Here is a 25,872-nt window from a genome sequence, read left to right as displayed (position 1 = left end):
TCTCCCATTGTACCAGTGCAACCAGTGTCTTTCCGTTACTGCTCCAGTGAATATCGTAGACCTCCAGCGTGCCCATTAGACCCAGTGCAAAACCAGCGCGAAAATCGTGCTGGTTTCGCACTTAAAGACTTTGGGAGACGCTGGTTTTTGCAATAGTGATAATCAGCTGAAATTACACGGGGCATTAAAAAGTGCGTTTACTGACGATGTATGCAAAGGACTAAATCAAGGATGTCCGCTGTCAGCGCTGACATGATTTATGCAAAGAATATAGAAAATGTCTGATGGAAAGCAACCTTGTTACACAAAGGTATTTAAAAAGAAATAATAGCACTAGGGCTCATCTTCGGGAACACGGTTTTGTGCTTAAGGGCAAAAGCTCAGTTGGGTTTAAAATAAGTAAAATATCTGTGGAAAGATTAGCACTTCGTGCCCACGGGAAAACTACAAACGAAGCAACACTGGGATACATGGGCTGGGCGTCTTTCGAGGCACGAGGGCTCAGGACAAAATATTGGACGAACAACATCTCCGGAAAATGGAAGAGAATAGATGGGCAGCTAAAGTATTTATTTACTTATACCGAAAGGCCATTGACCCATAGTGTCGAAAAAGGACCAGAAAAATAACCAGAAAGTATGTAGGAAGGAAGGCCGGAGAAATAAAAAATATTAAACGCCAAGTAAAGAACGCAGAGGCTAAAAACTGGAATAATTAAATGGAAAAGAAACCGAACCTAGACATATATAGAAAATTAAAATATCGGATTAAGAAAACCTTCTATGACAGGTCAAGATGCAGCCGCCTGCTTTTTGAGGCTACATCAGGATGCCTTATAACTGAGAAGCTACAGAAGGAAGCTTAATCAAGCTGAAACTATCGGTATATGCTGTAGATGCCCAGAAACAATAGAACTGATAATAGAGTATGGCAGTATTCATGCCGATGCGGACAGTAACTCTAGTTGAGGCCCTGGACTTTAGAAGTAACAAAGGAAGTGTGAAAGAGATGATTTTACAGCATCCTTGCTTTGTTTCTTGGCGACACAGTTGTCTAACCTGATATCTGTTCTATTGAGGCGCTTGGACTCCTAACAAAAGATAACTTTTACAAGCTTTTCTGGTGTGCTCCAAGGGAACTGTAGGGGGCTCTCGACTAAAGTGGGCAACTCACAACCCGCCTTCGTTTGTACAAGCTTGAGGTTTGGGCCTTGTTACTCCAGGAGACCAACATCTTACCAACCATTCTAGGCTCTAGTGGTTACTTGTCCCCATCAATGATTGGCCGTCGTGTGCACGCTGCTCCCCTTCCAGTAAAGGCGGCGGCGTTTGTTGATACACGCTTCTTTCCTGTGTGCCTCTCTTTAGAAAACTGGTGCAACTCATACCCGGAGGTAGTAGCAGTTGTGGTTAAATTGCCAAAGGCAACTGTTGTGGTAGTGTATTTTAATGTTAGACCAGTAGGTGGCTCTCTCACACGTATTAAATTGGGCTGGCTGTTTACTGCGTAGAAAATATCCCAGTTGCCCGCTTTTATTGGTAGGCGATTTCAATGCTCCACACCGAGATTGTGGGTATCTTACTTCAAGCTCCCGTGGTAGGCGTGTGCGGGACGTCTTCGCGAATACGTTACTTGCTGTTATAAACAATCCCAGCTCAGCAACGCGGGCTGTTTGCAACACCCGCCCTGCCATATATGCATATATGATCCTGATTTCCCGTGGTGGTCCGGCCCTCGCACACCATCGTGACGCATTGAACCTGATTGCTGGGATGTGACTATAATCGAATCATCATCGGTGTCCATCCATCACGAGCCCGCCGGTTATGCGCACGGTGGTCAACTGGAATAGTTCCCGCGCTATTATGCAAGATCTACCTGTGGAGTCGTCACCACTGCTTGTTGACTGCATACAATGCGCGTTAAACAGGGACACAATCACTGCATGGGCACCCGTCGATTGACCGGTTCATGACATCGGTCTGCTCAACTTCTGGGCAGCTCGCGGACAAGCCGAGCTAGCAGCTTCATGATACCCTACAATACCTCAGACACGTGCAAGGTTAATTTAACAGAACTTCTGTTTGGGCTAGATGGTGCATAGCTGATTTTGAAATGAATTCAAGCGCACAAGGACACCCACAGAAGAAAGGAAACACACAGGACAGGTGCCCTGTCCTGTGTGTTTCCTCTCTTGTGTACGTGTTCTTGTGCGCTTGAATTAATTTCAAAATTAAACGTACAAGGGTGAACCACATTACTCCTGAGGCTCGCAAGTATAAACGAGATATTAAAGCACGATGGCAGTGGCATACTTGGTGTGAGCAGTTTAGTACGAATTCATCAAATTGATCTCCCTGGCGAACTTTCCGGGCAATGAAAAAAGGTCGCGCCGCCCCGACAAAGCGACTACTGCATGCTTCGCAGCTAGCTTGAGTCCGGACGATTTCGCCACAGAAGCGGCAAAGCAGTGTTTTCCAAAGTATGATGTGTTGCCTCCCTCAGCTACCGTTTATAGCATTGAAGGGATTCCAGAACATGTAGACAGGCTGCCAACAGCAGACGGCACCGATGGTCCCGCCAGTCCTTTCTCCATTCTTGTGTTGCTTGCGACAACAGACGAGGCTAAACGGGAGACATCACCCAGTCCGGATGCTATTCCATACGAAGTTGACAAGAGCCTGAGTAACGCCTCACTCCATTATCTTCTGGGCACCACTAAGAAATTATGGCTAGACGGCTCTCTACCGGAAACCTGAAAATCAGCCATTTTGACCCTAATTCAAAACCAAGGGAAGCCACCGACGGACCTCGGTAAATTTCGGCCAATTTCTTTATTGTCAACACTGTGCAAGCTGACTGCAATATGCAGGTCACACGATTGTCCTGCTAGATGGAGCACGACAGTTCCTACCACCACGCACGAATTGGCTTCCATTCAACCATAGGCACCGAAGATGGACTGGCTGTTTTGGCCTCGCACGTTCTGTCGTTACCACGCAGCCGCAATGTACCGTCTTTGCCAAAAGTAACCAGGCAGCGTGTTCCGCTTCTCAGATGGGTGGTAGAGAATTTGTATTACTTCTGATGCTGTAAATCTGTGCAATATAAAGGCGAACTCCTTTTCTCATATGTTATCAAGTTGTTATTGTCTGGCAATTACGTTGGGGCTTTAAAATAGAAGAGAGAAGCGAAACATGAAGCCTGGTTACTTTTGGCAAAGACGGTACGTACCATACTCCGAAGGATGTCGAAAAAGCGTATGATAACATAGGTCATGCAACCATTTTGAATTGTACTGACAGGCTCCATTTCTCTCCTAGGGCTCGCAGGTTCGTAAAATCCTTCCTTAAAAACTGAAGATTTGCCGTGCGACTTAATGGCGATTCCATCGAATTCTTTCTTCCTGTTCGTGGTGTAACCCAGGTCTCGGTACTACCGCTAATGTTGTTTAACATTGACTTCATTCCCCTTGCATGGTGCTTACATAATGTCACTGAAGTGAAGTTTTTGCTCTATGCTGATAATATTACGGTGTGTGATACACAGCGTAACCTGTTGACTCATGCGGCGGCTTTGCACTCAGCCTTGGATTTACTGCCATGTTATATCTGTCGACCTAAGGCTTTCCACGAGCAGAACTGTTCACGTCGGTTGCCAACCGCTTGGGTCGCCGTGAACTCATACGACGCCGATCTGTCCTTAACTGTCTGGAATCCTCATTTATGAAAGTCCGACATTCAAAATTCTGGAATTGTCAATCCATCAGTGGGGAATGAGCTTTCTCAGGCTAAAAAGCAGGCCATCCAGACCCTGGGCCTAAGCTAAGGTATTGCGCCAAAATCCGATGGCGCTCGCTCCCACGTCGTACGACATTTGATGACAGCGGTTCTGCAGCCACATCTCATTTATCATGCACAGTTTCAGCACTTGACAAGAGCTCAACTGGATCGTCTGGACGCAGTAAAGAGAGAGGCTATCATAACTTGTCACTTGTCCTCACCGCGTCACACTGTTCCTGGCACTACAAAGAAACGCTCAGCTCAACAGATTAGATGAACTGGTACAGCAACGCCGTCGTGCTGGTAGCCTTAAGGCCATCCTTTTGCACTGACAGAGCACTTCGGGCCTATGCTACATTACACACTTTATTGTTTCCGCCATTGCCAGTCCTCCCTCCATGGAAGTTTCTTCAACTAGGCAACAACAGGCCTACTGATCTTCATCCAGTAATCACATCTTATGCGGCATCAATCCATCGTGAAATGATCGCAGAACAAGATATGAAGCTGCCCGAAGGCTAAGTAAATATATCTGTAGATGCACTGATGGATGAGAAACGACAACAGCACGTTATTGCCCTTGTAAGCCGGCGCGAAAATAGAACATTCAGCCATCAATTTACAGAGTCTCCTTTCTGTGCTGAGCTGGTTGACATCCGAGACGCGCTTCGCTCTCTATCCGACATAATCTTACTACCTACAGCCAAAATTTTCATCTGCCCCGAGGCTCTTCAGGCAACACGTTTGCTCCGATGGGTAAGTCGCGGCCCAGAAATCTGCCAGAATATACATCCTCTGACGGCTCATATCTCACAAGTCATTCCAAATGAGTGGGTCCAACGTGACCTACATAGTTCGCCGAGCTGTGCCGATTCTGAAACCCGCCAGGCGACTCTACCCTCATCAATGACACGCTTCGTCGGTATGAATGATGCCACCCTGTTTCTTACAAGAACAAAGTATCTCGGGCGCCGCACACCTGCTTTTGTCCCACCGTGTGCGGTGTTACCCCGTAGAGGAGGTTGCGCTACGAAGGATCCAGGTCGTGGTTGCCCTCACGCCTGCTGTTACGCGATCTCGGCCTCAATATTGATATTTACATCAACGTCCAGGTTGTCCTGTCTGCAACTCACAAAATAATGAGGCAGATATGCATCACTTGTTGAAGGTGTTTGCCCGGCCCAGAAGCCGGCGACAATTCGGCACCTGACTGCAGTGGGCCTTTCGCCGAGCAACCCGTCTTCCTACATTGCATCGACGCAAGCGCCTTACCATCGTTCTCTCTTGAACTTTATTAGAACAGTCAACCTTTGTTCCTAGTATATTTTTAATTTTCGTTTTTCATATTCATTTATGCCCTTAGGCATAAATGAATATTATTACGTAATCAAAATTTGCTTAAATCAGGCTACATGCACCAACTGAGACTGGCGTGACCGTCGCCCACTTGAGGTTAAGCGTGCTATACCGTAATTCTGGTCGCTTACACACTCTAAAACAACAAAAGGTCCAGTGTAGTGTGACAGCAGGTTCTGACAAAGACCGCGCTTACGTACAGGTGTCCACAAGCACAAAAGGTCACCAGGAACATAAGAAACGTTGGTATCGAGCGTCGTAGCGGCTCTTAGAACGCTCTTTCGAAGAAAAAATTTTCACGCGGACAAGATGGTGAGCTTTTTCAGCTTGCAGAGTATGATAGCAAGAAAAGCCTCATCATGATTGAAAAATGGCAGCATGGTGTCAAGGCCACAGCGAAGCGACCGAGCATAGAGCAGGTAGAAGGGGCTGTAGCTAGTTTTTTCATGTTGCGCTGTGCTGAATGCATGAGTAATGAGCGGGAGGACATCATCCTAGTCCTTTATGATCTGCAGCGACATACAGGGGTCGTCAAAAGTCCCCAGGCCACAGAATTTGCTTCTGAGCAGTATAATCAGGCAGCTACAATGACCCCAAGTCTCAAAATATCTTAGGAGGAGAGAAGGCCTGATTCTAACATCTGATATAACTGGTATCGTTATTGGGATGGTAAGTGCCAGAATATGCCGGCCAGAAGGAGACCCTGTGGCCTGGGAGCTTATGTCCCCTCCTGTACACAGCCAGCACAGCGGTAAGTGTTCAATTAAATGAGCTTTCTACCACACCGTTAGTTTGTCGATGATCGGGTGTCGAATGGCCAAAAATGCAGGCGCTCAGGCGAAGTTCTTTGATAACTTCTGCTGTGAATGGACATTCATGGTCAATAATGACAACTGCAGGAGGGCCGTGTCAAAGAATGACCAATCGAAGCAGAAATGAGATCTTCAGACGCAGTAGTGGATGGTATCGTGGCTGTCTCACAATACTGGGTTAAATATTCTACGCAAAAAAGAATTCATCGGTTTTCTTTAGAGGTTTGCGTGAAAGGTCCAAGAAGGTCAGTGCCAACTTGCTCGGACGGGGCTGTTGGAGGTTTGACTGGCCGCAGGTTTCCCTATGGGTTTGAAGTCGGCACCTTAAAAAGCTGGCATTGCACAAACCTGGCTACATAGCGCTGGATAGTTGAACGCATCTTCGGCCATTAAAATCGCTGGTGTGTGCGGTGGAGTGTTCCAGCCACTCTAAAGTGCTCGGATGTGACATCGTCGCGCATCATTTCAAGAACTGTGATGTGTAAGCTTTCCGGCACTACAAGAAGCATGCGTCCTCCTAGAGAGGCGATATTGTTCTTGTAAAGCAATCCCTCGCGAATGTAAAAGAGTGTTCTTTGTAGAATCTTTGGCCGCAACAAAGAGGTTAATATCTGTTTTCGCGTTGCTCACTTCAGAAAACTCGAAGATCGCGAAAGCTTGTGAAAGTGAAGCCAAGTATTCGTCGAAGTTTTCTGCGTCGTCTTCAGTCGTTTGAACAGGCAATCGCGAAAGACAGCATTTGACTGTTTATGGCCGCTTTTATGCACTACAGTAAAATTAAGCTCTTGTAGGCGCAAAGCCCATCGTGCGAGCCGTCCACAGGGATCACGAAGACTCTCGAGTCATCAAAGCGAATGGTGGTTGGTCACGACGGTGAAAGGATTCCCATACACATAGAAGCGGAAGCGCTGTACAGTAAAAAAAACGGCGAGATATTCTTACTTGATAACCGTGTCATTTGGTTTCGCACTTGCCGATCGCGGCCATGGGGTTGTATAAGGACAGCGCCGATGCCGATACCACTTTCGTCAGTGTGTACTTCAAATGGTGCTAATGGGCAAAGTGGCGTAGAATGCGGCCCGAGGTCAAAAGAAATTTCAGATGACGGAAAACTGTATCCCATTCGCTGGTCCAACTGCATGGTGCATCTCGATGCAGTGGACACGTGACTGCGAAAGCGATGTCTGCAAACCTTGGTATAAAGCGGTGAAAGTACGAGCATATAGCACTAAAAAGGCTATGCAGCTTACTGATTGGGGCACTGTAAAACGTTTCACCGCTTCAATTTTATTGGAATCTGGTCGAACACCTCCTTTATCAACTAAGTGACCGAGAACAATTGTTTAAAATCACCAAAATGGCATAAACTTGAATTAAGTACAAGACCAGCTTGTTCCACGAAATCAAGAATGAAAACCAGATGGCTTCTATGCTCACTAAATATTTTGCCAAAAATAACAACCGTCATGCAAATAATATAAAAACATTTTACACTTTAATCGACGCATTTTGTATCCATGAAGTGCTCAACTAGGCAGGCGCATTACATGATCCAAAAGTCATAACGTTAAATTCATAAACTCCGTTCAGTGTTACGAATGCCGTTTGCTCTTTATCTGCAGTGTGCATGGGGATTTGCTAGTAGCCTGATCTCAGGTCAATAGAAGGAAAGTATGAAGCTGAGTGAAGAAAGTCAGTTGCGTCATCAATACGTGAAAGTGGGAGACATCTTTCTTCGTGACTATTTGCGACGGTAGTCAACACAAATCCTCCATGTGCAATCTTTCTAACAAAGATTACAGGAGCTGCTTAAGGACTAGAAGATTCTCAAATAATGCTGCGCTTTAGATTCTCTTGATCTTGCTCATTTATTACCTTATGTTCAGTGACTGAAATTCGAAACGGCTTCTGCCGTATCGGATGTACGGACCCGGTGTAGATCGTGTGATGAATACAACTAGTAGGTGGCGGTGTTTAGTCGTCTTTGGCAAAGTCGAACACGATCAAGTGCTTCAGTAATTGTTCGACTAGAATGCGATCTCCATTGTGGAAAGTGGCTTGTCATTCATAGCGTTAACTTGGGTCTCCATACCTTGATGCATGTGCTGCTCAATGAGAGTTTAACGCTGCGGCGGAATATGACACGCCTTCCTCGGAACTGGCCTCGAAGTAACAGCTGGCCATGGTATAAAAAAGAACTAGAGGAAGCGCGAGCCAATACCCGTTAAGCCTAGTCACAAAACTAAAAAGGAGCGAGTCGGTCCCCACGTGATAGCGTGCGGTGATATCTACTACCGCTTCGCGCGCGCCCATACGCGAATTGGCGCCGTGCGGGGCCCACCGCACGCGTAGCACCGGGAAATTGGCGCGGTCCCATGCTCGCCAATACACTGCTCGCCACAGCAGACAGCCGCGCGCCCGCGTCAGGGCAGGCGCGCGCACTACAACATAATGATCATCAAAACATAGGAACTGACTCGGAGAGCAAAAAAACGCAAGAGGGAGCGGCTTCCTCGGCGCTTGGCTTTCAAAGGTTGACCGCGTGACGTCATGCGCTATCCTTATATTTTTTTTTACAATCATGAATCTGGCTCTTCAGAGTGGTTGATTGTGCATAGCTCTGTGCGGCCTCTGGTCACGGGAACGACCCAACGAGGCACTAGAATAATCTTAGAGCAGGTGAGTGTTGCATGTTCTACTACAGTTCCAGATGATTCGCACTGATTCCGAATAGAGAAAGCCCGCACAAATGTTGCAGAAAAAGCTGAAACAATTGCGTCTTCTTCCACCGCAGATGCTCCAAAATCCGGTATTCACTCATTCACAACAGCCGAAAGGAGAGCAGAATTCCAAAGCAGTCGCTCCCATAAAATAAAATGAATTTCAATAATCACATCATGCGCTGACCGAGGCAGCACTGCGAATTGTGTTTTAAATTTGAGGCCACGAATAACAACATATGAAGCACACAAGCCAAGGGGAATCAAAGGTTGACAAACGACATCACTGAATAACAGTGCACGATCGCCACAAAATAATACTTTTCTGCCTAAACGGTTCTTAAACCTTGAAATCAGAAAAGATACCGTAGCTGCAGTATACAAAAAAGCCATTGTTTTCACACCTGAAATAAAGAGTTGCAATTTGCTCCCCGACATAAACCCGGGTGGAGGTATGGACGTCATCGACTTGCCGGCAGCCTCACCTCTCATCGGCCGCGCCTGCTAGTTTCCTGGAGGCGGAGGGAAAGAACAACGTTGAGAGGAAGGTGATCCTCGCTGGCGCTGGAGTAGCGGCGTAACACTGCGATCAGAGGCAGCTGGTGAACTCCGCAAATACATCAAAGGGCACTTGTCCCGCGCGGACATAGTCCGGGATCGCTGCTGTTCGGTGTGCAGACATCCGCGAATGTTCGCTGGAGGTCAGTATGCTTGAGCAGTCGGGAAGCGACAACAATATATAGGGATATGCCCTGGAATGCCACCCCTGACCATAAAGGCCGATGGCGCCAGCGATCAGCATAAGGGCTGTTGGTGACAATGTCGCGACGTTGGTTGTAGCCAGTCTCTCGCTGACGAACTACGACTCGAGGGTAGGCGGGCCTCTTTCCCATCGGTTGCTCGGCTTAACATTGGGCGGAGTTGCATCGATCATCCATATTCGATGCGCCACTTGGTTGTACCCACGGAGTGGACAGGACGGCGATATCTGCTTGCGGTACACAACTGCGCCGAAGATGTTCTTCACAGCAGACAGTCTCCATGGATCTAGCCAATTCCTCGCGTACAACAGCTCGTGTCATATCAGCCACAGAAAGTGGAGGACTGGCTTCAGCAGTGGCTACAAAAGTGATATTGACCAGTCTTCTGAATTTAGGTGTGATTCGATGCAGCTTGAAGACTTCATGTTCTACAATGTTTTAGAACTTCGGCGGTGATGTTCAGGCTCTTTTCTAAACAGGAAGTTATAGACATTGTCCGCAAATCCTTTTAGGAAACTGCTGACTTTGGCGAGTGAACTGCCAACTAACATCCACATAAGTGCATATGCTGACGACATCTGCATCTTGGCCTCTGGATCGACGCGCCCACAACTATGTGCGAGACTGCAACGAGCTGTGTCATCAACATCGATGTACTTACGGCGTCAAGGTATATTTTTAGCGGCCAAAAAGTGTACAGTGATCGCGTTTACGGGAAAATGTGTCAGCCGCTATCCGATTACCTTCATGGAGTCGTAATACCATACGTCTCCAGGCACAGATTCTTGGGAGTAATTATTGACCACTGACTATCTTGGTCGAAACATATTGCTTTGGTGAAGAAGAGGCTAATTAATTTTTGTCATGTACTTCGTTACATAGCAGTTGGCATCAAATGGGGTCCAACTGAGCGCTCCTTAATACGGCTTTACGAGGCTCTGTTTGTTGGCTACATCCGGTACAGTCTCCCAGTACTCTTTAGTATGAGCATTTCCTGCTTGCGGACTTTAGAGAGCGTGCAAGCGCAGGCACTGAAAATATGCCTTGGACTGCCCAGATGCACCTCTAACGAAGGCACAATTGAAGAGGCACACACTCGCACAATGTCCATATACTTGTCATTGGAACCACTTCGTGTATATTTACGAGCACTTACAACACACCGTTTTCACCCACTCAGCAAGATTCTGGATGAGAGGCCGGACTGCAGTTTTACAAGTGCACTCCGCTGCCATCAGTCGGAAGTACCGACAGGATATGCCCTCCCATATCGTCCCACCCAACCACCATGGACGATGGATAAACCTTTGGTTCACCTTCGTGTTCCCGGAATACTAAAGAAATCAATGGTACCAATTTGTGGACTCAAACAACTTACTCTGGCACACATCTGGTCAGAATATCCCAATTATATTCACGTATACACCGATGGATCTGTGTCAGGACAGGCATCCGCTGCAGCTGTGGTCATACCAGCTCAGAAAACGACTCTGCATTTCCTTTTGGGATATACCTCTCCATCAACCGCTGCCGAACTTGTAGCCATTCGGGAATCTATTCGCTATATATATGGGGAACCACCTCAAAAATGGTCTATATTCACGGACTCGAAGACTGCATTACAAATTTTGGAAAACTTCTTACGCCACACTGCCTATCAGTCCCTGGCACTAAACATTATGGAGCTCATCACATCTGCCCAGCTGCAAGGCCACACGATAATGTTTCAATGGATCCCTGCCCACTGCGGCCTCCATGGGAATGAGAAGGCCGACGTTGAAGCGAAAAGCGCACTCACCAATGGCTTCCAAACAGCTGTGCCTTTTTCAAGAGCGGATACGACGTGTCTTCTAACGAGTTATATGAATATTGCTACAGCAGCTTACTGGGCTCAACGAGACGCCCGACACATCCGTCTAAGAAGGCTCGATCGAACATTTCAATTTAATGTTCCGCGTGATATTCCGCGTCATCAGACATGCTTGATACATAGACTTCATTTAAACGTGGCTTTCACGCGCAAGTACTTACATTTAATTGGACAGATGGACTCACCGGAATGTTCAACTTGTGGCATCCCAGAGATTGTGGACCATGTATTATTGGTATGCCCAGAGTATGCGAACGAAAGAAATGTGCTAGCTGCTTCCTTGAAGCGGTTAGTCAAGAGGCCTCTTTCGGAGGAACTGCTACTGGGCGCTTGGCAGGACAAGGGGAAGGGCGTCCAGGCAGTGCGCGCTCTTTGCCGTTATTTGAGCGCCAGCGGACTTGATTCACGCTTGTAAAGCAAGCTGCTGTGTCTGTATATATATTTCATATGCCTTCTCCCACATCGTCACCCATCATGACCTTCTTTCTTCTCTCCTTCCCCTTCCCCAGTGCAGAGTAGCAGGCCAGATTTGAATTATTCGGGCCAACCTCTCAGCCTTTTCCTTTCAATAAATCCATCTATCTATCTATTATCTTCCTCAAACATACACGGATTCAGTAGCTTGCATAGTTTCAACATAACTTTGACGTATGCAGTGCAAGTTTGTTTGCTACTTGTGCCCGGTGAAGCAATTTCTGTTCTGCACGCTTCTTTGCATCTTCGTCCCCAAAATATTTCTTGATCTCGCTTGTAAAGGTTGCCCATAAACTGAGTGAATACTAGTGATTGTCGAACCAGTCGAAAGCAGTGACCACAAGTAACACCCCCCCCCCCCCCCCGCATTCCACTTTAGTAGCAGCGTTCTAGCGATTATATTTACTTACTCCTTCGTAGTTCTTCAGCCACTAGCCAATGTCCTGCTCAGAGTTTCCAAAGAATGTGCGGGGATTTCGATAATGTGACCAGTTGTCCGCCTTGGGTGGTGCCGGTTGCTCGGTGCTGCTGTCTTCGGTCCTGTCCGATGGCACTGGTGCCAAACGAGCGAGTCTACGACTCCTTCGATAGATGGAACGCTCCGTTTTCGATACCCAAGCCCCTCTCACCAAAACTGTTACGTGCTTAGTACGCACGGGGGGTTTATTTACAGGGAGCAAATGAAGCAGAACCGCAAAGAAGCGTACAAACGTCCTTTTGCCCTTCCACTTCTTTCTCTATCGATCCGACCGACCGTTCTTCTTCCGTCGATGCTCTACGAAAGATCGTGACAATACTAGCTGACTACTCTGAATGTCTATCATCCATTATCGATCCCCGAAACATTAGCGAACACAGGCTTCCACTGTACTTTTACATTTGTCTCGGAGCCAGTCCAATTTTATCATAAAATATTTCCTTCAACGAGACCGGTAATCATTAAGCAATCAATAACCAATTGTAGGCTTTTTTCACACCTTATGAAATGTTTATTGATTGATCAGTTCAATGTAGCTTGCTAAAATGCCAGAATTAAAATGGCAGAGCTTGTGAACGATTTTTGTCATTTCAAATCATTTCGCGCAAATGAAAATAAAACATGGGTATTGCTTTGATTAAAAGCTTTTAAAAATGAGTAAAATTTATTTCGCGCAGCAATACTAAACCCAACTTCTCAGGCTTATTTGTAATTCATTCCAAGCAATTAAAGAACAATTTCCGCGCCTTAATCATATAGTGATTGGGGGCTCGACTGCTATGGCCAATATGCGAGATTGAGTCCCGGTCGCGGCGGCCACTTTTCAGTGGAGGCTGAAATTAAGGTAGCAGCGCGCTGCGCGAACTTAATAAAGGATAAAAAATCTTAGTTGGTCAAATTTCCCCCAGTACTCTAGCATGGTATCTCTGACAGCCTACTCGGTGTGTCACGTTAACTCAAAAAACCAAACCAAGCTGAACACACGTTTTTGGAACGTGCCTGCTGAGGACATAACAACTAACGAAAGCTCAGAAAAATAGTAAACCCTGAACAAAAACTCACTATCATTCCTAGTAATGCACTTGGAAAAGATACCAGCAATGCCGAATGAGTCAACATATTCAACTCTGCATTCCCATCCGTTTTCAGTTAAGAAAATTACACGCCACTGCCCCTCGCTGCAAGGGAAGCTATATAGGCAATGCCTTTAACCACATTTTCGGCGTATGCCATGGCTTCTGTTACCGATTCAATTAAGCTATTATCCTTACGAGGCACTTAACAGAAATTTTCGAACTTTTTAAAATCACTGGCACGTCTCTGCATTACACTATCAATATTTTTGTTCGAAGGTTTTGCACAAGTAATATTCCCTGCAAAAGAGGGTTTACAAAAGTAAGTCAGGCAACCATGAGCTGCACGCTGATCCGGCGCTGACAGCCATATTTTGTTCGCTCCATCCGTTCGCTTTGGTTCGCTTCGTGTCCATCCGTCAGCGCCCGACGTTCTGTCCGCGCTTTTCATGTTGCAACCTAGTGTGCTGTGCTTGGACCTCTCTTTTGTCTCTGGCGGTGTCTGTTAGCGAAGCCAAGAAGCGTATTTGGCAGCCGCGGCGTAGCGGTTACAAACTGCTCTACGAGTCGTGCATGAGCCCCTCGTCGATCCGCGTAGCGTCATCCGTATCCAGGTACAGCATCTAGAGTTTTGTGATGTGCAGATTTTTTTTTTGTCCGTGTGCCTTTGCTATTTACTTTATCGACTATGAGAGACGATCGCAAGTTTGCTTAATTTGCTCTCATCCCACTGCTATCAGTGGGATACTTGTTGGTGAAATGAGCGAGGATGCAATTTGTTTTGAGATGAAAAAATTGTGCGTAATTTGACGTAAGTCGGAATAGCGCTTAGCACTTTTCTGCCTATGCCGTCAACTCAGTCATTGGCACGGGTATCGGAAATAATCGGGGGCTGCATCAAAAAAAAAAATGTGACACGGTTTTTTCTGCTTCCAGTGAGTGAAGATTGATTGGTGTGCAATAGGCGATTATGAGATATTAAAATATTTTTATATAATTGACCAATTCAAGAAATAAAGCAGCAAAAAAGAAAAAAAATGGAAATGTTTTAAAGGCGACAAAATGCTCAGAAGGAAAAACCAGTACTTGCTGATGCTAAAAAAAATTTAGAATGTGAAATTGATTAATTGATATAATTGAATGTGTTCAAAGGTGTCAAATTGCTCAGAATGGAAAGGTGATTGTTGCAGACCCTGAGTATTAGTGTATGAAAATATAAAACCTTAAATAAAATAAATAAACGAATAATCGAAATATAAAATAAATAAAAGCTAAAAACTCAAACATGGAAGAAAGAGAACGTGTGTGAGAGAGAGACGCTATCGCGTCATACCCTTAACGGCGAAGCTTAAGTGTCCCCTTAATGTTTTATAACGGTATTATATAATATAAATCTGACTTTATGAACCCAGCCAGTTGCACCAAGCACTGACACTTCGCAGTAATGTGAGTTGACTTTTCAAATTTCTGTTCGTTTCAGCGGAGTTACTCTTCCTCCGAGTTCCTCGAAGCTTCCTATGAAAGCACTTTCATATGAGGTTAAGGCTTCAAATGTCAGCTATCTGACAGAGGCAATAGTATATACAAGAAATCGGCATATTTACAAGATCAACTGAAGTTCAGGTGGCTGTCAATTAGCGAACCATCGGACAATTTTATCGGCTGCACTAGCAGGTATGAAGGCACTGCTGCGCGCTCTGGACGCGGATCGGACTTCGTATACATTATCACGTGATACCATCTTTCGAAACGGGTTGGACGTGAGCATATTACAACACAGTAGTGGGATGTCATCTCCTGCTTTACTAGATGCCGCGGGTTTGGCAGCCGCTTTTGCAGCGTGTCTCGGGCGCACTAGACAGGCGTAGTGCTCTCTGCACCAAGCACTACAATTTCGTAGGACTGTGTAAAGTAGTTTCGGTAATCATGCTCTTGTATTAAATCTAATACACAATGGTAAATGCAACCTACGTATAAAAGGTTCCAAAGAACGTATTTGAACTATAGCGCCCGGTATACATGCATCGCTGCTTCTCCCGTGTCCTCCATCGAAGCATAAGCGTATCCTTCAAGTTAAAGGGCCTCCATAGCACGCAAAACAATCTTTCTGTTTTAGGTGATAGCACGTTTTCTTTGAGCTGGCTTCCAGTCAGAGGGACGTGCAGTAATGCTTTACATGATGCAAGTGGCACTTGTAAAATTGATTAGGATTGCAAACCAGCGGTCGCATACACGCGTATACCTCGTTTCCGTGCGCATTTACGACGGTGCGCTTGCTGCAGAAGGGTACGCAGCAACATGCTGGCATCATTCCAAATAGAGCTTGGTGCTAGCAGCGACTGCTGTGACGTTAAAAAATGAAACAATCGCTTCTGATCATTCCAATGCACCTTGCACTCAATGCACTCGATGGGAGGCGCGGGCGGACGGAACAAAACATGGCCACCATGCACAGTCTCTGTCTCTTGCACTAGATGGCGCTAACTTTTGTAAAGCCTCTATTGGAAAGTGAGGAAGGTGATTCCTGTCTTCAAAGCAGGTAGTGAAGAGTCTCCATTTACCTGCCATCATATTTCAGCTTTAGTATACTGTGCAAAATTATAAAACATGACATGTATTCATAATTAATAAATTTACTTTACCCGAATCTCGTTTCTCATCCCTTCAGGCCGGATTTCTGAAGTGATTGCGCTCCGGAACGCCCTTGGAAAATTTTTATTTTGCATGCGAATGCAATCGAACTTACCCAGTTTTCCAATACTTGGCTAAAGCTTTCGACAAAATACCTCACAGATGTAAAATGCACTACTATGGATGTGAAAATTTATTGAATGCTATTCCCAGTGTGTAAATGTTAATAACCATTGATCTCTTTTCCTTCCCTTATTGGCATCTGGCCGGGCTCAAGCATTCGTGCTTGGTATCCTGCTTTGGTGCTTAAAAATGACTATTCTCGCTTATTTCCTTTACATAAACAGGTTTTCCGATGACAGCGTAGTCTATCGTCCACTTAGCAATACATCAGATCTTCTGGTTCATAAAAATGATCTAACAAGCGCACAAGAAAACTGCACCGATTGCTTAATGAAACTTCCTCGATAAAGGGAAACACAGGACATTTACTAAAACCGTAGCCCCTTTTAATCAATTGCTTATTTTGAGTGTCGCAGTAGAAATAGGCGCTGCTGATAAATATTTGGACGTAACCTTATGTGAAAGTTCAATTTGAAATGCGCATTCCACTAACATCCTATTATAACCTTACAAAACCCTTGGTTTCGAAAACGGCATTTTTGCATGCACCAACAAACGCAAAACTTGTACAAACAAAAACTCTGCCCTCATCTGGAGTCTTATCAATATTTGTGTGACAACTTTTCTTAAATACTAATAAACTCGAGCCACTCAGTTCGATCATTCATAGTACTCATGCTATTTAACAATATGATTTCTAAACGCAAACTTTGCGTTGGTCATCCTCACAAACTGTCAGTCTTCACGCTCACGTAATGAAATTTGCTGCTTCAGTCTTTCCTCGTTCAGCCATGAACATGAATAACTTTCCAAACCCCGTCGGTAACACAAGTGCACCCAGATGTTCTCTTATATATCCCCATATATCACATGATGAAATGTTTGTATAGGCGAGTGTTAGCGCATGCACATACGCCTTATATCTCCAAGTGATGTGTTGAAAGCAATAAATTGATGTGATGTCGTTGCTTGAGCTGGGAATGAAGTTACTCCTGTCCAAAGTACTTTGAGACCTACTCACGACTTGAACGACCACGACAACCAGGACATTTTCAGGGCGACCGCTGTTGTTATACCAAAGGTGGTAGCGAATATATTCATGGGAAAGCGAAGTGTCTCGAAGAAATCAATGAAAACCTGGCATATCAAGCACACATTGGTACTCGAAGGGGTTTCGGCTGCGTTCGCACATAAAAGCATGATTCCTTTCTATGCTGCAGGTAACCATTTTGGAATGCAGATTGGTACATCACTTCCGCTGCACATCGACCTGTCAATATCTGAGTCCCTAATTTCGAGAAGATTTCATTATTTAGAGTATGGTGAGTTATCTCGTGCTATGTATGAATGTGTGCAAATTCTCCTGACCTACTGTTTGCCTCAATACCAAGGGGATGAAATATTATACATAGATCTATAACCTATAGCTGGATTTGTTCATTAATTCAGTGTCTGTCTGCCCCCAAAACAGAGAACAGCTGATGGCTAAGCAAAATATGCTTCAATGCTGCTATAAAATCTACCGTATGTAAGGTTTGGTTTCAGCGCACGTTCCTCGCAATGTAGCAGTTATCTATATTTTATGCAAAAAAGTGCGCCTTACTTTGAATCTGGAAGGTTCTAGACAATATTCGCAGCTGCACAATCGAATTCATCGAAAGCGGGAAGTGCAGGGGCGAGTCTCCTTCGTTGGTACAGGCACTTCAATAAAATGTTAAAATATATAATTCTTAGCATTGTCCTCCTCTCCCATTCTCTTTAATATGTATTCAGACGACTTTGATGGCGTAGAGGTTGAACCTCGCGTACAAGAGGACCGTGGCTTAAATCCAGATGCCGCCCAATACCCCACCGGATAAAAAAAATTTCGCGTGACCTACGAGATGAACACCTCCAGAAACGCACTCCCTCACCAGAACAGTATTTGACCTCCTTGGAGTAGTATTTGGCCGCACCCTCCCATGCATATTCAAACAAACCCCCGGCCCTCATTCCCAGCGGCTGCGAAGCAACTGACCATGGCGGCTCTCAGGCCTTCAACGCAGCAAAGGGTGTTAAGAATCTCTGTCTCCGGACAGGCCGCCATTGGATACTGACGCTGGCATTGCTTAACACTATACCTCCAGTTAGTGAGGGTTATTCCGCAGAACTTTTAGCAAAATAAAAGGACATAAAATGGGATGTCATAAGGCTTAGTAAGGTTAGGAGGCCAAATAAGGCATATACTTACAGAAGGGCGGACATGTATTGCGTTATCGAGGTTTGTCTGAGACGAGAACTAGGGATGAGGCTCCTTATATGGTAATATTGTCTGGTAATATCTGGTAATAGTGTTACGAGCATAGCCGAAGATATCACAAGACGACGATGTTTTAGACGCTGGGTGAAATAATAACGACGCTGAAGCTTACGCTCCTTACTTTTAAGGGCGGCGCCTCGTTCGGGAATGCCCCATAACAGTTTGGTGGGGTGCGTGGGTTCCAATTAACCCTGGCCCACAATCTGGAGCTTCTTTGTGTCCGATAGCTTGATTGTTAAATTATACCATTCGACACATCCCACTAAACAGCGGCAACAACAGTGGCAACCGTTGTAATGGTCTCGGGAACCGGGTATATTTCTGGCCGCAATGAAGTGGCGCACGGTGGGCGAGATGGAACAATGGCCGTGACTAAGCCCTTCTTCCTTGCGCAGGGATTTATGCTATGTGTCGCTAGAGGCGCCGCAACCTGCTGCATGTTCCCTGGCGATTCCCCGCTGTCTTCAATCAACGTATCGCCAATCGGCAAGCTTGTGACTGAACTGGAACCACCGCTACTTGACAGCGCCACCTTGCAGATATCTCTCCCAGAACTGTGATGTCATCGGATGCTTCACCTATAAAAGAGTTCACGCACGAGTTCATCCTCAGTGGGCACGGCGAGCGAGGTTGAACAATGCCGTAACTAAGCCCTTCTTCTTCCTTGTGCAGGTTGGTTTTTGCTCTAAATCAATTAGGAGTGATTGTCGCTTTTTATTAGTTCTGCCGTGCCCAAATCAGTGCTGTAAAAATGCTTATGAATGCTTTCTTGTCCAGAAACTTCTCGTGTGCGGTGATGTTGAGCCACATCCCGGCCCTACAATTGCAGCAATGTTGCAATCAATCGTTGATGGCCATAACTTACTACGCGCTGAAATAGCTGATCTAAAAACTAAAACTGAAAACATGATTGCTGACTTAGGTTTACGTTTCCGGGGGATTGAACTGTACATAGATGAGCTTAAACAAAAAACACCAGTTCTCAACAATCTAGACGCAGCCATTAAAATGTACGATAAAGTTGTGCCCTTTCAGGCACACAAACTTGCTGACCTAGAAGATAGAAGCCGACGATTAAACTTGCTCATCCGTGGCATATCCGAAAAAGCAATGAAACTGAATCCGACCTTAACAAGAAAGTCATTGACGACACATTCCGCAACAAACTGGGAGTGAAATGTGAATCTGTGGGCCGAATTCATCGGCTTGGCAGACAGCCCAGGAATAGAACTATTATTGTGTTCCTTCAACACTTCAAAGAAAAGATAGCCATCTTTGGGTATGTCAGTAAGCTGAAAAATACAGGCATTTCTGTCCAGAATGACCTCTCGCAGGAAACACTTAAGAAACGTAAACTTCTGTAGGATAGTGCGAAATCTGAGAAATTGCAAGGAAAAAAAGACTCACCAGCTCATGACAAGTTGCGGATTGATAACGACACCTTTGTTTGGGATGAAGTAACAATGTTCGGCAGAAAATATCAAAGACGCACCCTAAGCAGAAGGTTTCATCATGTTGTCATGAAAAGTGTACTAGGCTCCTGAATATAAATGCTTGTAGTATTGCGAACAAAACAGACCAACTCGAATCAATTCTTTTAACCTACTGCCCTCACATTCTTGTCATTACCGAAACCAGGCTTCATAGTTCAATCTGCGACGAGGATTTAATTATACCATCGTATAAAATATTCCATAGGGACAAGGAAACCCGAGGTGGTGGCGTTGCTGTTGTCATTAAATCTAATATATGAGGCCTCCCTCTTACCACGAATTCAATCTAGCGAATGTTTTTGCCTGAAAATTAATATTTTTGGCCATTTTTTTACTGTGTGCTGTATACAGGCCAGCATATTCGGCGCCTGATTTCCTATCAGAACTAAAAACGCATATCGCTGATTACCAGAAATATAAAATCATTTTAGCTGGCGATTTCAACCTTCCATCTATAGACTGGCACCGCTTACAATCAGGCTCCAATTCTACTAACAATTCTAGTCTTATGTTCGACATTTAGTTTTATCATGATCTTGTACAAGTTGTGCATGAACCAACTCATGTCACCGATTCGTCATCGTCACTCTTAGACCTTGTTTTTATTCTTCGTTGCATTGCTGATTATGAAATATCTGTAAAACCGGGCATATCTGATCATCACATGGTCGCGGTCCTATTTCCTCTGAATGTAAAAAATTCTTCGGATACATCTGCGCTGATAACAGTTAAAGATTACACGTGTGCTGATGATATTGCAGTATTAGATCACCTTAATACCGAGTTCGATAACTTCTATAGCGAAAACGATGTTCATGCTCTTTGGGATAAGTTCAAAGATATATGCTTTTTTTGTTTAGAGAACTTAGTACCAAACAAAATTAAAAAGGCTGCAAAGTACAGGCCATGGACGACAAGAGAAATAACACACCTCATACAAAAATCTAAACGCCTAACAAAAAAGAAAGGGTCATCATGTGACGGCCTGAGTGACATCCGACGTACCCTATCGCAAGCTATTCACCAGGCGAAAGGTTTTTACTTCAATAAAACTCTGCCTAGTTTTTTTCAAAATGACCCCCAAAAATTTTGGAAATTTTTAAGCGACTGAAAGAAACAGGTTGAGCGGATCTTAGACAATGGTACTATGATTGACGGCCCCGAGCTTATCGCACATCATTTTAATCCTTACTTTAGTGGCGTCTTTTCTGATTCATCCGATCTTCAACGTGAGAGCTCATCACATGTTCCTGATCTTTATATCTCATATCAGGGCGTTCTAAATATGATTCTGCCACTAAAGGTTAAATCTTCGCCAGGGCCTGATAATATTCCGAATTCCTTCCTCCGTCGTTATGCTGAGCCCATAGCCATATTCCTCGTTATCATCTTTCAAGCATCAATAACATCAGCAACATTGCCCCTAGACTGGAAATTGGTTAGAGTCGTACCAGTATTTAAAAAGGGGGACCACCTTTCTGTTCCTAACAGAAAGGCGGTCCCCGGCGATTGTTTCATCTTCCTGCAAGCTCCTGGAGTACATATTGACCAATTACATTAATGGCTTTCTAGAAAGACACCATATTTTATCTCCATTCTAGCATGGCTTCCGGAAAGGGTATTCTACCGTTACTCAATTAGCTACAGTAACTCATCTATTGCTTCGATTCTCGATAAAGGTGGTTTAGTTGAAATTATTTTTCTAGATTTTAGTAAGGCATTTGACCGCGTTCCGCATGACAAATTAATCTATACATTACAAATCATTGATCTTCCTAGTTTCATAATTGCTTGGGTATCGAATGTCTGACTGGCCGTAATCAATATGTTGAGATAAAAAGCCCCACTTTTAACGTCTTACCAGTTACTTTTGGTGTACCCCAAGTTAGTGTGCTTGGCTCCTTACTTTTCCTGATTTTTTGTAAGGATACTGTAAATGCCATTACCGAACCTGATAAAATCCGCTTATTTGCAGAGTACTGCATCATTTTCAACAAGATACAAAGTATCTCTGACCAACATGCCCTAAGCTCTAATCTTACCAATATTGTAGCCTGGTGTAATGAGTTGGGAATGAAAAGTAACACCGAAACATCTGTCCTACTTCGCGTTACCAACAAGAAAAAACCGTTTATATTTTCTTATTCTATAGAGGGCATGCTGTTAACTGAGGTCACTAAATTTAGGTATCTGGGTGTGAGGCTAACAAACTGGAAGTGGAATTCCCATATTAGCGACATCTGCTCATCCGCGTTTAGCAGGCTTTGTTTATTGCGGCATAAGCTTAAGCTTAAAGATGCCCCTTTACAGCATAAAAACTAGCTTATACAGTCTTAATAAGATCCCAACTCGAGTACGCATGCGTCATCTGGGACCCACATACAAAGTTAAACGTAGATGCGCTTGAAAAAATTCAGCGAAGATCTGTTCGTTTTATCTTCCCAAAGTACATGCAGTCGCATTAACTCTGTTTCAAAACCTATGCATGATGATGGTATTTCTATTTTTATTAAAAAACCGCAAACTTGCTCTTGATCCTATCTATCCCCTCTGGCAACGCGCATAACCCGCCATACCCATTCCCTTTCTCTTACACCGTATTTTGCTAGGACAAACTTATTCAAATTTTCGCTCCTTTCCCGGACTGTTCATGACTGGAATGATTTACCTGAGTATTGCCTTCACTCGCTTGACTCCATTGACAGTGTGCTGCAATCAAATGATTGATGTTATTCTTATGTTTTTTGTTTTTGTAGTACCGCATCAATTCATTTTTTTTTGTGCCCAGATCACGTCCTATTGCTTCAGTTTATGGATCTTGTGCTTGTATTTCATCGTATGCCCCTCCTGCCAGGGCCTTTCACCTGCAGTATCTTATAAATAAATAAATGAAATCGATGTTGACGACTGGCCATCCAAGTGGAGCGGGTAAACAAGCACAACCGTTGGGATGCTGCTGTCATGCTTTCCAACGTATCTACCTAGCGGGAAAGGTGCTTCTGCTTCTAGGGGCGCGAGTAAGATATACCATCCTAGGATATTTTCAAGCACAAGCGGAAAGCCGTTTCGGAAAGCCAATAGAACACAAGCCCAGCGCAAAAAAGATCTTCCTTGTTAAGCGCCGTCAACTACCGAGTCGTGAGTGTCACACGGTCAGGTCGTCCTAGCACTGTGCCGTAGAGTGGACAGTGCCGTGACACAGACTGACAAGGTGGGTCGTATACTGATGAGGATCACGGAAGACGCATTTAAGCTCGTGATCTGCAAAGATTGCTAACAGTTGACCCCGTCCTTGAGGTTTGCCGGCAGTTTGAGGAAACCAAACACAACAGAATTACTCCTCGTTTCGACCGAACTTCCCAACACGGCTTCTAACGGAGACTTCATTCCCAAAGCGCTTAACCACATAGAGAAAATCTATAGGATTAATGCGAGGGTGGTAGGCATCGTTAGTAAGCGAACTAACGGTATAAACTAATATTGATAAGGCAGTCGAAAGCTTCTACGAAGACGTATTATTGGCAATGGGAAAAGTAAAGGTGCAGTATACTTTACTAATGGATTACTTTAATGCTAAGGTGGAATGAAAGCAGGCTACTTAAACAGCATTGGCCGACTACAGACCTATGGCCGATCATCGGCAGCTAGTCCGCAGCTGGCCCAGCCGGCATACGGTGTTGGGCCGAATAATGGCTAATGGTTGGCCATGTACCACGTTGGTCGTAAGTCGGCCATCAACCAAAGCCCAAGCTAGGGCAGCCGACTGAACGCCAATTAATTCGGCCATGCTAGCTCGGCCAGTGGGCGGTCCATGATAGGCCATGGACTAGGTAAGGCAGAAGCCGGCCAGTATCCATGGCCACGGTTACTTGGGCATTTGGCGCCCCACATTCTGCTGCGTGCTTGTCCAGGAATCCAGCTAGCACTCACGACCCATATACCTGTGTTGGGTGCCGACTACAGTGATAACGATAAAAATTTAAAGCCACCGGATCTGCTTAACCTCTAGTATAAATTCGGTTGTCAGTGAGAACGCGCATACAAAACGAAACAGTGGGGTCATAGCACGATCATGTGACATTAAATTAGTGATTAGCAGGTAGTTGTTTCATTGCCGAGAAGGAATGCATTCTCTCAAGGGTAGTTGATCGAACAAATGACCGTGTTCCCAGTCACTTTTTTACCTACAGCGGTTTTGCATTATCCACAAGTAACTTCGCGCAACATCCTCTTTTTACCTGGGGAAAGGACCAAATATGCTCTATGTACTTCCAGACATAAGCCCTGACAAATAAAACGCAGGAAAACTGTCGAAGTTACCATTTTAGATTTTGACATTGACACGGTGGTAAAAAAATGGCAGTTTCTAGCGCAGACTGCGAGCATGACAAGCCCTGGCACATTTTTATGGCGCACAACACAAATATCGGCAAACAACAAGTAGTTTTGCGCCTTTTATTTTAGAGTTCGATCATTCAAACCGCGCTGCGGAGTGGAAAAGGAATCAAGAAATAGCAGGGTGTTTTCACGTAAAACCGAACATAGGATGGTCGGTCGACCTTTTATATTAATTTCAAAATTTTATATATTGTTGCGTGATGACTGGGAAGAAAAGACCTGCAATTAGTTTTGCTGCTAAAGTTTTTTCGGGGCATACAAATTAACAATGAAGAGGCGGAGTTCCGCGTTTACCTTCTCTGTTCTTTTGGACAACTTTGGTTATGAATTACATAAAATATGTTAAGGTTAGCAGAAAATTATCTGACTGAATGTATGCATGTTTTTATTTGTATTCAACGATTTTTCGTTTTCTGGGTAGTGTAGATATCATTATAAAATTTCTCAAAACCCGCCCAGGAAACGAAATTCTCCTACTTTGCACACCTTTATTTCAAAACATGTTTATGGCAGAGTAGCAATAATTTCACACTATGTTCTCAGCATAGTTACCTGTCGAACAGCTAAAGCTTATATTAATAGGGCATTTCAATGCAGAGATACGATCGTGTTATATTCGAGAAAACAGCGAACAGTGAAAATATATTAGGACAATTAGGAAATAAAACATCGTTATGTTTTTCAACATTGCCCACCTATTCCACATTTCAGCTTTCAAGGACATTAAAACATATGGCATAGTCTTGTTGCACTACTAAATATGGCCACTTCGATAAGGCCCTTGTGCAAGGCGTAGCCCGTCATGCACACCTGAAGATTGTATGGCATTTGTGAATCGTCCACAATCTTGAAATTGTGGAATATTATTGTAACAGGGAGAAATATATATGACAGAGGATTAAAGGTATATACAAAGAGAGAGCCAAGTAGCCAGGCAATGAGGGCCTCCTTATATGCACTTATTTTTCTTAATCTTCCAGAAACGAGCGCGCCACTTCGTTCTCATCATTCTCCAGCCATAATATTCTATCTAATCATTTTTGTTTCGACGTTGCAAGTTAGCTGTGTTAGACACAGCAATGAATGATTCAGAGTAAATTTTGTAGGCTTACGGGTCCTGATGCGCTGTGGCATAGGTCAGCACACGTTCGTTTTTCGCAATCATCTTCACCATAATAATAAAACTTTTTAAGGACAAATAAAAAACCTGCCTTTGGTATTTTTTAAACTTTCTCCACGTATTCCTTACTACATCAGCTTTCATTGTCATTAAAAACATATTGCATAATATTGATGCTGTAGTACCCCAGTGAAAAATCCCGTATCGCACCAAACGGGTTTGGATCGATCCTATATTCCGTACAAATTTTATTTCGGTGTAACCAGTCCTGTATGAAGCTTAAACTGGTTTTTACCGGACAGGTAACATCCGGTGTGAAACTCAGTTCGGACGGTCCGGTCCGGAATGAAGCTAATACAGGACATACCATTACCAGTATGCATATCTAACAGGACGTTCAAGTCCGCTATGGATTTGAGACAGGGTGGATAAGTCCTGTACTGAGGTCATATACAGGATAGGTCATGTCCGGTTTTACTGAA

Source organism: Amblyomma maculatum, chromosome 6 (genome assembly GCF_055883805.1).
Source record: "Amblyomma maculatum isolate TAMU_Amacu chromosome 6, ASM5588380v1, whole genome shotgun sequence".
Lineage (NCBI taxonomy): Eukaryota > Metazoa > Arthropoda > Arachnida > Ixodida > Ixodidae > Amblyomma > Amblyomma maculatum.
Note: the sequence above shows the minus strand (reverse complement) of the source record.